This window comes from Poecilia reticulata, linkage group LG11 (assembly GCF_000633615.1).
Source record: "Poecilia reticulata strain Guanapo linkage group LG11, Guppy_female_1.0+MT, whole genome shotgun sequence".
NCBI lineage: Eukaryota > Metazoa > Chordata > Actinopteri > Cyprinodontiformes > Poeciliidae > Poecilia > Poecilia reticulata.
The window spans coordinates 22,804,534-22,816,731 of record NC_024341.1 but is presented as its reverse complement, the minus strand read 5'-3'; the positions used below and the strand labels follow the sequence as shown (position 1 = coordinate 22,816,731).

At 38.8% G+C, this 12,198-nt stretch overlaps 1 protein-coding gene across 2 annotated transcripts in view; it reads right to left on the bottom strand.

Annotated features, from left to right (window-relative positions):
- Positions 1–12,198, bottom strand: part of LOC103472793 (zinc fingers and homeoboxes protein 2-like) — a 159,124-nt gene extending 146,926 nt beyond the window's left edge. For both annotated transcript variants that reach the window (XM_008422629.2, XM_008422628.2), the window contains exon 1: positions 11,779–12,198. The gene's annotated coding sequence lies outside the window, so the exon portion shown is untranslated. The remainder of the gene's footprint in view (positions 1–11,778) is intronic.

Here is a 12,198-nt window from a genome sequence, read left to right as displayed (position 1 = left end):
GCGGGGGAGTGTGTGGGGAGGGAGATGGTGCTTCAACAATTCACAGTTCAGGGGCGGAGGGAAGCTAATCTAAGATGGGTTGTTTTTTGAGTTTTTTTTTGTCTGATGAGCCCATCAGTGCTGCTGGTCACTCATGTGTTTAGTAATTGAGAAACACACACACACACACACACACACAATACACTGCAGGCTTTAATGAGAAAATAAGCAGTCTTTTCTCTCTTCATGAATAAAAAATGACTTTTTGGAGATTTAAAAAGAAATAATGTAAGCAGCAGTAACAAACATCTGGTTTTGAAGTGTTTCGCTCTAAAAATTAGGGGGGGAGGGAAATGACACCTCCTTTCACTGGATGATTGATGGCATTAAACAAATTTGGGAACTTTTATCAGGATAGGGAGAAATTTCTGTCAAAATGACACCTTAATAGTGCAGTTTGCATATGCTTAATATAATTTTCACCTTGTAAAAAATAAAGATCTGTTCATTTTTATTTAATATTTTTTTGGAAACAAGTATCACAGTTTTTTCAAGTCAAAGTCTATTTAATGAATGGCCAGGTATGGTTTTTTTTTGTTTTTGTTTTTTTCCACAGAATGAAACAAAGAAATACAGTGCTGCCCCTCCCCACACATTGCTGCACACTATCAGTAACCGGGCTTACAGAACCTTCTCAAGAAAGGCATATTCAACTCAAACATCATAAAAATCGCTGTACTCTATAAAAGTAGAGAATTAGCCGTACTACTAAGTTTAGCTGATGTTTGTTTTATTAAAATCTAGGTCTTAAAAATTAAAGATGCACTAATTAGAAATCAGTTTTTAGGAGCTAATAAGTTTCTTTTCTCACCTTTATATATATATATATATATATATATATATATATATATATATGAGAAAGAAGAAGCTAAAAGCATCCTAAATAAGATTTAGTTAGCGTTGCTAGCTAACAGTTTCCATATATATTCCCAAGAGAATGCAGACTTTTGCTAAAACATCACAATTGAATGTATTCAAACCAACTATTTAAATGATTAAGTAGCACTCTTTAGCTTTTGTGTCTTCAGTAAAGTTTCTGATCGACTGGTCAATGATAAATGTCAGTTACTAAAAGAAAAGAAAAAGAAACTGATTACGATCAGAAACCAAGTTCTCATTGCTTCTCTAATCAGTATCAAATGATTAATATTATATTGTTGCAACCACGGTAACAATAAATGTTAAACTTATATCAGCAGCAGTGGGAATATATGGTGCTTTTAGGTTTTAAAGATTAATTCATATACGTCTTTGTAAATTTGTGTCAATATCACAGCTTGAAACTGTTCTAATAAACAGCCTTTTAGGACACCAATCTTTTTTTTATTATTATTATTTTACAAGGGATCATTCATTAATAAAAGACACACTTCAAACTCAATTTTCAATCCCCACAAAGCTGTTTAGGTTCTCGTTGAAGACAAAGGAAGCCGACCCATTCCTGCAAAAGCACCCCTCAAAAACCGGCTATGTGTCCAATCATTTTCTGACTTTTTTATTTTTTTATTATTTTACATCCGGCTCTCAAACATCATGTGACCTCCCTCCGAGCTGTTTCAGATGCGGCTGATGAAGCAGTGGGCGGCACTGAGCTACAGATCGATGTTAAACTGATTGGCCCAGAGGGGACACACTGCAGCAACAGCTCAAAAACAAGGCGACACATTTGTCAGTGATTGGCCCGGACGGACAATTCATCATGCGGAGGACAGCGGGTTTACTGCCGGTTTGTTTCCCAGTCAAACAACTCCCTGCAGGGCTGGACGAGGACCAGCTTTCTATACCGCTCGTCCTGCAGGCGAATACGAGAAAAAGGACGCCTGTTTCATTTTCATGTTGCATTAATATTAATCACTTTTCAAAGCTCACAGCTGACAAGCACACACCCACAACTGAGTTTGTCTTATCTCGGCTGGTAAATAACTTATTTGCATTTCTCTTCTTGCCATAGAATTGAAGTTTGCTTTTATCTCTGCATATTTATGGCAAACATGATGTTTGGATGTAAAGTAAGCTTGACATATTCTATTCTTTGCTTTCTGTTTTAACCCATGTTRAGTTTCAGATTGTGACATTTTTGGACTGCATCTCCTTTTCTTGTGTCACAATGCAAAACTCCCAAAATCTGACCTTCTCCTTTCCAGACTTATTTTTTTTAACAATTCTAAGTATTCAGCGTTCCCTGCTGATGTCTGTGGCAGCCTGTAAAAGCCTTTGAAGCAGAATGCAGATGACAAGATACTCAGACATTTTAATGAATAAACATTACTGTCCCTATAGCTATTATTCAGCTCTAATAGGTCAATACTGCATAAGGCGAGAACCCAGAGCAATAAAGTGGAAGCGCAACGAGCGTCAGATCAGATGTGGACAATTCTGAGTTATCTATTATTCTTAAAATCAATATTATGGCACAGTAGTTGTTTGTATTTACATCAAGCAYGGTGTAAAGTGAACCCTAAAGAAACAAGTTATTAMTGTCCTGTATGATGTAGGGGTCTGAAATATTTCATTTCAKCTCTGAAGCCATTCCAAACAAAGCACCTTTGAGATGCTCAGGCAGCCTGTTAAACTAAAATGTGCGCTTCAAAGCTGTCTTGTAAATGAAAATGGGCTTTCAGAGGATTATTAAAGATGCATATCAACCTCTTGAGTAGAGCCTGGCAATAAATCAATAATAAAACCGTCTCTGAGCCGAGTCATTCAGGATAACCCGGTCTTCAGCGTTCTGAATCACTGGCCACAACTCTCCGGTACCGAGATGCTCAAAGATATAGATCTGTCACAAGATGCATTTACCTCAGTATTTTTTATAAGTGAACACAAAAGGTAGAAAGAAATGTGCACTTGCATTCCTTTTGAGCGACTTATGAAGCAATGCATGTGGTTGCTGCATCGATGTCATCCACTGTGAAAACGTACACACACATCCTCAATAAATCTGAATACTTCCAGTCATTTCCAAGCCAAAAAGATTATTTGTTCTACAGAGAAATACACCCGGGTGTAAAAAAAAAAATAAAAAATACGAGCACAGTTTGATTTGTGACAAAGATGCTGATCAATGAAGCAGAAAAATGAAAATCTGTTTCATTAAATATATTCGGTTATGGAATCGCAAACAAAACAAAAAGGGATAGAAAGAAAGTAACACACTGAAAGAGTCAGCATCAAGGCAGGGGCATTTCACTGAAAACACAAAATCTGATTGTGTGATTCTCCTGGAAAAAAGAAAATATGATGGACTTTATGTTCACATTCATATAAAAGTCTCATGCCTACAGTTCTCTAAAAGCACCAGAGCAGCCATTCCCTTGACATCGTGTCAAGGGAATGCAACAAAAACCTGCCACTAGCTTTGTGCTACATGTCTTTTTACTAAAACTTTATTCACAGATGGAGTTATTGTCTGCAGTCGAACTGTATAATCTAAGCCCAAAAGGTTGAATTCCATAAACCCCATAATCTGCACTGGCATAATATTGAATAAAAGCAGCTTCAAKTCAAAGAAATTACCATCTACGAGCATATGAACTAAAAAAAAAAAAAAATGTAAAGTGCTCAATCAATTATTTAAGGTTACAATTAGGGAGCTTAATGTTCATGTCTACACTCAAAAAATTTTAACTCAGATTTAAAGAATTACAAAGGTTGTGTTCCTCTCCTTGTCTCTGTAATAAAAACTATGTCGTGCAAAAAGCTTCTGCATCAAAAGCTAACGTGAATTTTAGTGGTGGTTCTGCCGTTTTTATGGTTAGATGTGAACCATATTTCGCTGACTCATTCAACAGTAAAGGACAACAGATTTAAAAGAGTGATAGAAGCTGATAAAAAAATAACTTGTTTGGCAGCGGTCTTTAAATACACCTACCTGCACATTGCTCTAAACTACCGGTACATAAACCCATGTGTGTTAGCCATGCTCTATGGCCAAACTGATTTCAGACTAACATGGAGGGATGCATCATTCCAAATTTTAAGCAGCATCTCCAATCTTCATTTCAAGTACAGCTTTGACTTGCTGATTTTAGCTAATTCTACTTGATCTTTCAGAGCTATAATAACACAGAAAAAAAGCATTTTAACTTATTATTTTTTGCCAACATTTCCAAAGTCATCATCTTCCAAATGACAAAATTTGAGCAGCCCTCTGTTCAGCCCTCCTGGWAATCTTCTTTCAGTCTGACTCTCTCTCGCTTTCTCGAAGCCTGAATGAGTTACAGACATGTCTTGACACTGAGCAGGATGTTAACAGAGGTAAAAATAAATAAAATMAAATAAATAACTTGAGAGCTCTCCATTAGAGAAATGAAGCAAAAAGTTAAATCTTGGCAGTCATCAGGTCAACCATCAGACACTACAACCATGCTGTCCAGTTGTTTGTGAGGCATCCCATAAAAATAGGCTCAAGTTTATCATCACAAACATGAATATGTCGAGTGTGACCAAATTAACCAGGGAGACTAGGGTGAATGTTGGTTTTTTTTTTTGTTTGTTTGTTTTTTAATGCCAAAATGCCATTTGTGGCTCTGGAGGTACAGGTTGCTGACCTTTGATCTAGCAAATTAAATCTATCTCAATACTAAAATTGCAACACCTTAACTTTTAATTTGTTGTTAAAGTAAAACTGYGAGGGTAAGAAATAAAACTGGACTAAGGGACCAATTAGTTACAATTTTGGTGCCAGTGCACATCATAAAAACTGAATTAGCCTCATCTCTTCAGTACAGGGCTCAGAACAAGGGCACTGGGCCCTTTTGACCCYTATCTAGAATCACCCATGTTAACCTGGTACCCAGTGCTTTGGTTATGCAAGTTAAACATTTAGCATTTTGGCAACCATCACTCTGGATGTAGGGTCAAACAAGGGATAGAAACAAAGGATAGCCACTAAGTTAGGATCTCTAATGTTCTGGATCTGTTCGTCTTCCAAAGGCTCAGAGAACCTTAGGACTCCAAATGGCATTGAAAATTCTTCTAAAAACCAGAATATTATTATTGATKAATATTGTCATTGGCCAATGCTAGTACTTTTTTAACGTATTGGTATTGGGTTGACTAGTCAAACGGGCCCTATATTAATTATGTTTACTTCCATGTTGATGCCATCTATGTGTTTCAAGAGGGAGAGAGGAGAGTGACCATGTGGTAGATGTTTGGTCACATGACGGTGTTACTAGTGCAGCATAGGATTGTGGGAGTTTTTAACTGAATCACAGATTGATTAACTGAAGCAGAGAATTGATATCAGCCCAATAGATATCAATTTGGACATTGATATCAGTCCAAATTTGCACATCGGTGCATCCCAAGACGTTATAAATAAAATCCGGTGTCCTACAAGAAAACTAAAATCAGGTTGTTGTGAAGTCTTTCAGAACAATCTGGCCAAATAAATACACAATTGGTTTACCTGTGTGGAGAAGATATGAGAAATGGTCAGAAATCCATCTCTCACCTTGWTAAATAGGAGAATAAACAGTGGTCCATTAGCAAAACGGGGTTGGGAAGAGGTATTAACAACAGTTAAAAAGCCTGCATATGGAGTTCACATATGATTTTATGAAAAATCAAAAATATATATATTTAGACCTTTCCCGACTGAATAAATTATGGATTTTTCTAAACTTTCCAGCTTGTGATTATTGTTCTCCGATGAGAAAAAAGTTCATTCTTGTTTGTTTCTTTAAACATCTTAACCAGAGGTGCCAGAAAGAGCAAAATTGGTGGGTCAAATATTCAAATTATGGCTGTTTTATTTAACTACACATCTTCTAAATTACCTGATGCATGTTTATATCCAGTAGGGACAAACTTTCTTACTTTTTTTTTTAAATAAACAACCATGAAAGCAGAGGAAGATATTAATGTCTTACMGAAGCATGTCCAAGGTGGAAAATTACTGAATCCTGCCAGAAAGCATTTATCCAGGTGAAATAAATAGTGGTGCACACTCTCAGCAGAAAAAAAGAAAAGAATTATTTTTAAAGAATTTGATTTCATGGTGTGCAATGAAAGAGTCCACACAACGCTCCGGTCTTTACAGGGCACAAGAAAAACTCAGGAAAACAAAATGTGAGGCTTGTTAAATTTTGTGAGCAGAAAAAAAAAAACATGATTAACCAATAAAAATCCTTGAAAGAGATTTCCAATTTAGCTTCAAGGAAGCACCGATAATGATTACTTTATTCTTTATTCTCACTCCACAAAGAACAGATAATATTTTGTGTGGTAGAAAATCAGGTGGAATTAGTTCCTTGTTGTCACTCAGCTCCCCTGAAACTTTCCCAGCAGACGTGKAAAGGCGGGCTCGGTTCAAAAAACAGCAACGTGGATCCGATAGGGCCGGCGCATGTGTCGAGTTTCCCCCAGCGGAGAGGTGGGGTGGACACTGGCACACACACACACACACACGCACGTTGATTTCTGGCTAACCCATGTTCTTCACTGACTCACTACACACACACACACTCACACAGAATAACCACCACTACATTCACACACAACCTGGCAGCGCTCGTACTCTCATTCCCAAACACACCCCCACACACGTAGCCTCTCAGTATTTCATAAAGCACCCGATAGCACTGGAAATACTTGTATGTTTGAGAGTAAGGGTGAAAGAAGGACAGAAAGGGCTGGGCATGTGTGTGCATCATGCAGTTGTCATGCATGCTTTTGTTGTGTGTGTGTACGTGTGTGTGTGTGTGAGAGAGAGAGAGAGAGCAAGAGAGAGAAATAAATAGCAATTTACCAGYGCAACAAAGAGTGCATGTGATATTAGCTGTCGGATAGTGTATGTGTGACTGTGTGCAAGGCTCTTATGGCTGTCATGAGCCCTCATGACTGAATGCCACCGAGGGCAACACAAACCTCGAATGGGGTCTTTTTTTTCCCCCCTCKATTGCCACAAATTATAATAATAAAAAAATGTGATTTGAGCGGCAATTTTCTGCGATAAAGAAACCAATGATGTGAACAGACTAAATGGTGAAATAAAAGCACAGATAATAAAAGAGAGCAGGAGTTTGTGTGTATGTTCCTATGCGTAGGGGTTTGCACATTTAGTGTGGCAGGTCAGGTGGCAGCAGCAAATCACAGCTGCACTTCCTAAGAATTGGCAAAATGCACGTGTCAAAGGGAACGGCAGCGTGTCAGAGCAGGAAAAAAGCGAGTGTGTGATGTGTGAATGGTAGTGAGGAAAGGAAAGGGCATGGGGCGCTTGCATGGTGCGAGTGTGTATGCGTGTGCGTGTGTGTGTGTCTTGGCGTTTGTGACAAATAAATAGCAGCCAAAGAGCAAGTGAGCGCGCTCTGATTCTGAGACTGGCAGCATGACCGACTGATCCCTGCATCCATATCATAGGATTAAAAAGCCTGACACGGCACAGATACAATGGCAGTGAAATATGAGACAAAAAAGTCGGTCAATGGAAGAGGAAATGTGATTATGAACCAGAACCGGCGAGAGGAAGATAATATTAAAAAGAAGGGGGTAAAAAAAAAAAAWAAAAAATCTGACACACTTTGAACACGAGCCATACAGCGGAGGTGAATGGTAACGCTGTCACCGGGCAGTATAGAGAGAAGAGAGAGAGRGGGGGGGAGAGAAGAGGAAGAGGAGGAGCTGCTGCCAAATACGAGGCTCTCCAATGATTTCCAAGAGCCAAGACACAYTTCAGTCACACTGTCAGGAATGTTGTGGAGGGTAAAACCTGCCCAAATTCAGTTTGCACACCTGTTCGTCTGAGCCTGACAGAAATCCTCCGCCTGCACGTCCTTCAAACGACAATCAAACTGCAGCAGGTCAAAGGCTCAGCTGAAACACAGCTCACAAACTCCACTCATATCATTTAGAAGGCAAAAAAAGAGAAAAACAATGATGGGTCACAGCTGCATTTCCATTTGCAACTAAGTCACTGCATATGGCCTGAACCCGCATGCGAGCAAGCTGCATGCTAATTATTCATGATTTTATGTAACAAGATTTTGGGAAGGAAATTAGGTCAGAGAACATACTGTGCACAGAGGGGGTGAACGTGGAAAAAGGGAAAAGTTTGACTATAGGCGGATTCATTAGAATAGAGGAGCCTTACATCATACTGGCTTCTATGCAGTTTTTAGGTCAACTACCCAGCTGAAAGCAAAATTATGAGGAATTCAGCTCCTCTATATGGCACACTGCACTATAAAAAGGAATTAAAGAGATTAGTAAGTTTTAGTAACAAAACTTTGTTCAATTTTAAAATATGAGATCAGTGTTAAAACTTAATGTACATTAATAATTAAAATCTAAACATTATCTACTTTACTTTGAAAGCAAATACAACCTAAAACTTTGGATTAGAAATGTACTAAGGTTTTGTCTCTTGCTCGTTTAGTGTGCCGTGTCCTGCAGAGAACAGAGATGTGTTTATAAGGGTTGTATTATRACTTGTACATCWGCGYAATGCAAGTTAAGAATGTCAGGACTTGTGGTTAAGCAAGTTTCTGTATGGGAGAAAGACGTTTGCGTCTAGCTTTAACAAGTTTRGCAACAACGCTAACCTCACAACTTTCTAATAAGTTTCAATGCTTAACCCCGAGCCCAAAGGACAACATATCCTCTTATTGGAGGTTACGACRTCTAACTTTTTGTTTTGCCAAAGTGTTATCGTCTTGTTTCATTTTAGAGCATCATGACCTGGATGATTTATTACACCTCTACCTAATCATAAACCAGTTAGGTTTTATTTTTTGTTTGTTGCTGTTTACCGAGGGGGAGTAAGCATGATATGCAAAAATGATCTTAATATTTAGCATGACTTTAAAAAGGAAATATTTGAAAAATATTGTTTAAATTTAACAACTCTAAGTGTATTTAACTGCTACTCAATTTCTACTCAGAAAATTGACTAAAACCCACAAAAAGCAACGTTATTGATAAATTTCTATCCATTTTACCAGCATACACCAAGAAGGTCAATGCAAGAATCAGTGGCACCACTGCATTGCTCCACACCTGCACAGTTTTCAGAAATTAAATGTCACTTTCAAATATTTATCTTGTAAGTTCAAGTTCAGATTTGTCATGCTAATATCAGTAGTTATGTTGCCAGTGATTGTATGTACTCCAATCACTTGATTGATTATTACAAAACTGCCTTTACTGTTCTCTCAAAAATTAATAAAAATGATCTSCTTTTGCAAGTAACAGTTTGAAAAACTTTCTTTAATAGCCTAAAGATACACATAATATTGTTGCTGTATCATTATTGCAATCATGATAACATCAAAAGAAATATTTTAAATTAGCCAAATAGTGTAMATTTTTTAAAGTACCTATATATCAAAAATCAACTGATCTGATAAGAGAACATTTGCTTAATCAGCCTGAACAAGCTTCAGATTTCAAACCAATTTTATTTTATTTTATTTTTGTACTTCATTTTGGGATGTATAAAGAGTGCGCCTTTTGATAAAGAATTCCAGATGAATGTATTTTTTCTTTCAGGACAGAATGTTCTCTGTCCTGAAACAAAATGGCATTTTAATGGTGAAAATATCATTTTCCATATGTGACCTTTGGGATGAATCAAAAGGCTATTACGAGTCAATTTACAGGCATTTATTCTGACCACGAAAAGGCAGAAGATTCATCATCGACTGTTGAATAATTAATAGCAGTATCTATTTTTTTTTCTAAACTTTGAAATTACTTTTTTTTATTTTGGAGTCCAATCTTTCAGTTTTCAATATAAATTAAAGAGACACAAATTTGAAATTCACATTTTAAAGCAGCACATATTTTAAACCTATATGCATTATATTATCACTGTCTAAATGTAATTACAGTGGTCTTAAATAAGATCGTTTGTTATGACGCATTACTATGATTTCTTTTTTTTTTTTTACACACATCATATTATTAGTGCCCCCCCCCATCCGGCCACCAATTCAAAAACTTTCTAAAACGCCCCTGATAAGAATACTAAATCTCCATTAAAACTCCGTTTCTTTTTCTAAAACATACTTTCTTGCTCGGAGCCACTAAAATACTCACTGCTGCATTCAGCCTGCTTCAATGTAAACCAGAAGAAAACCAGTCTGTCATTCCTTGGCACGAAGTCAGCGTCTGCTCACCAGCCTTCCGAGCCAAATCAACGAGCGATTATATGTTTAACACTAAAGCGATTAAAAAGCATTACTCAACAAACTTTATCGACTTAATTGTGTCCACACAGTCCTGTACATGTCTGCCGTGAGCATTTGATTGAAGCGTAAAGCTGTTTCGTATCAAACTTAATCGGCACTGCGTTGCAATCTGCGACTTATAACAGTTTTAAATACAGTATGCTTATGTTTACAGAAAATSTCTCACTAGCGCCTGAGAAAGTTGGTTTAAATTCAAGTCGAAAGTAAAGTGCATTAAGTGTTTGTTTTGGGGTTTRAAAAGTGTAAAAAGCAGTCAACCATACGCTGCGTTTATGTTTCTATACAGTCCGCTGCGGCTGCTTCACCTCAGATGACCCAACCAGCCAGACTGGCTGTCTGCTAGCTACCCCGGTTTGAACCTACGTACAGCGGCAACAACAACACTTGAACCACCGCAGCCCAAACTGCCACTCGCTTCCACTGTTACTGTGTCATCGTTTTTTGTTTTGGTTTTTTTTTTTTCTTATTAAAAAAAAAAGAAAAAGCTGGAATTTTTTTCTTGTTTCTACTTCACTTGGCTGACTAACGCTGACTCGGAGTGGAAGAGGCGAAGAGGAAAAAGAACCAAAACAAATACATTTCCCGACATGAAAGGATAACATCCAGAAACGGGCAAGCCACGTTTTGTGCCGCTTGTGTGCGGGGAGAGGCTAAMGCTAAAGCCCTTTAGCTTCACCGGGTTGCCCGTCATTAGCGGGGGGGCTAACTGGCTAGCGGTTAGCTCCCCTGGCTAATAAATTTATTATGGGCACTTTCACCGGTGCTTGGAGGGGGGACGGCAGAAGTTATCTACCCACGAAAAAACAACGCGAAACGGACGGAATTCACTTCTNTTTTTGTTTTTTTTTTTCTTATTAAAAAAAAAAGAAAAAGCTGGAATTTTTTTCTTGTTTCTACTTCACTTGGCTGACTAACGCTGACTCGGAGTGGAAGAGGCGAAGAGGAAAAAGAACCAAAACAAATACATTTCCCGACATGAAAGGATAACATCCAGAAACGGGCAAGCCACGTTTTGTGCCGCTTGTGTGCGGGGAGAGGCTAAVGCTAAAGCCCTTTAGCTTCACCGGGTTGCCCGTCATTAGCGGGGGGGCTAACTGGCTAGCGGTTAGCTCCCCTGGCTAATAAATTTATTATGGGCACTTTCACCGGTGCTTGGAGGGGGGACGGCAGAAGTTATCTACCCACGAAAAAACAACGCGAAACGGACGGAATTCACTTCTMTGACAACTGCTTTAAAATATACCCGAGGATAAATGCTCCCACATAACAAACTAAAGTTACCTGACAGCCAAGAGTCAAACTGTTTTATTTCTACTTTGGCTGCCGTGGAGCTTCGATTGGTGATAGCAAGGTGATTCCCACTCTGAGAGGCTGTGATGGAGGGGACGGGTCGCTAGCAGCGGCATCAGCCAGGGCAGAGAGAGGGAGCCAGTCAGTCAGGCAGGCTTGCAAAACAACCCGCCTCTAATAACTTCACTTTTGCGGTCACTTTGGTCAAAATTTYCCAAAAGCTGTTAAAAAATAAGAAGTTTTTCTTGCGTCCTACCTGTGAGCGGTGTGTAGTTGCGGGGTGCGACAGGCTGGAAGTTGATTATTCCCAGATATCCAGAGTGGTGCGGTGCGGAGCGCATATAGCTAGCGCTGGGTACAGTAAAGATTGTAGCATAGCTAACCTAAAGACAACAGTAGAGAGGAGAAAAAAAAAGCCTCCTCGTTGCTCATAGGGGGGATCGACGACAAAAACCACATGATCTTTTACGTCAGCATATATTTGCATAGGATGCCAAATTTATGTTTGGCGTCCAGGTGACGTGGAAATGTACAGAAAAGTTTGATTGTGGAGCTGTAACCCGCGGACCGAGGCAAAGGCTGGTCGGGTTGCGGTGGAAACACGCAGGCATGTGGGAGCCACGCACCTCTGTCCTCCGCTCCAGCAGACCTGGTCTGCTCCACTCTGCTGTTTCAT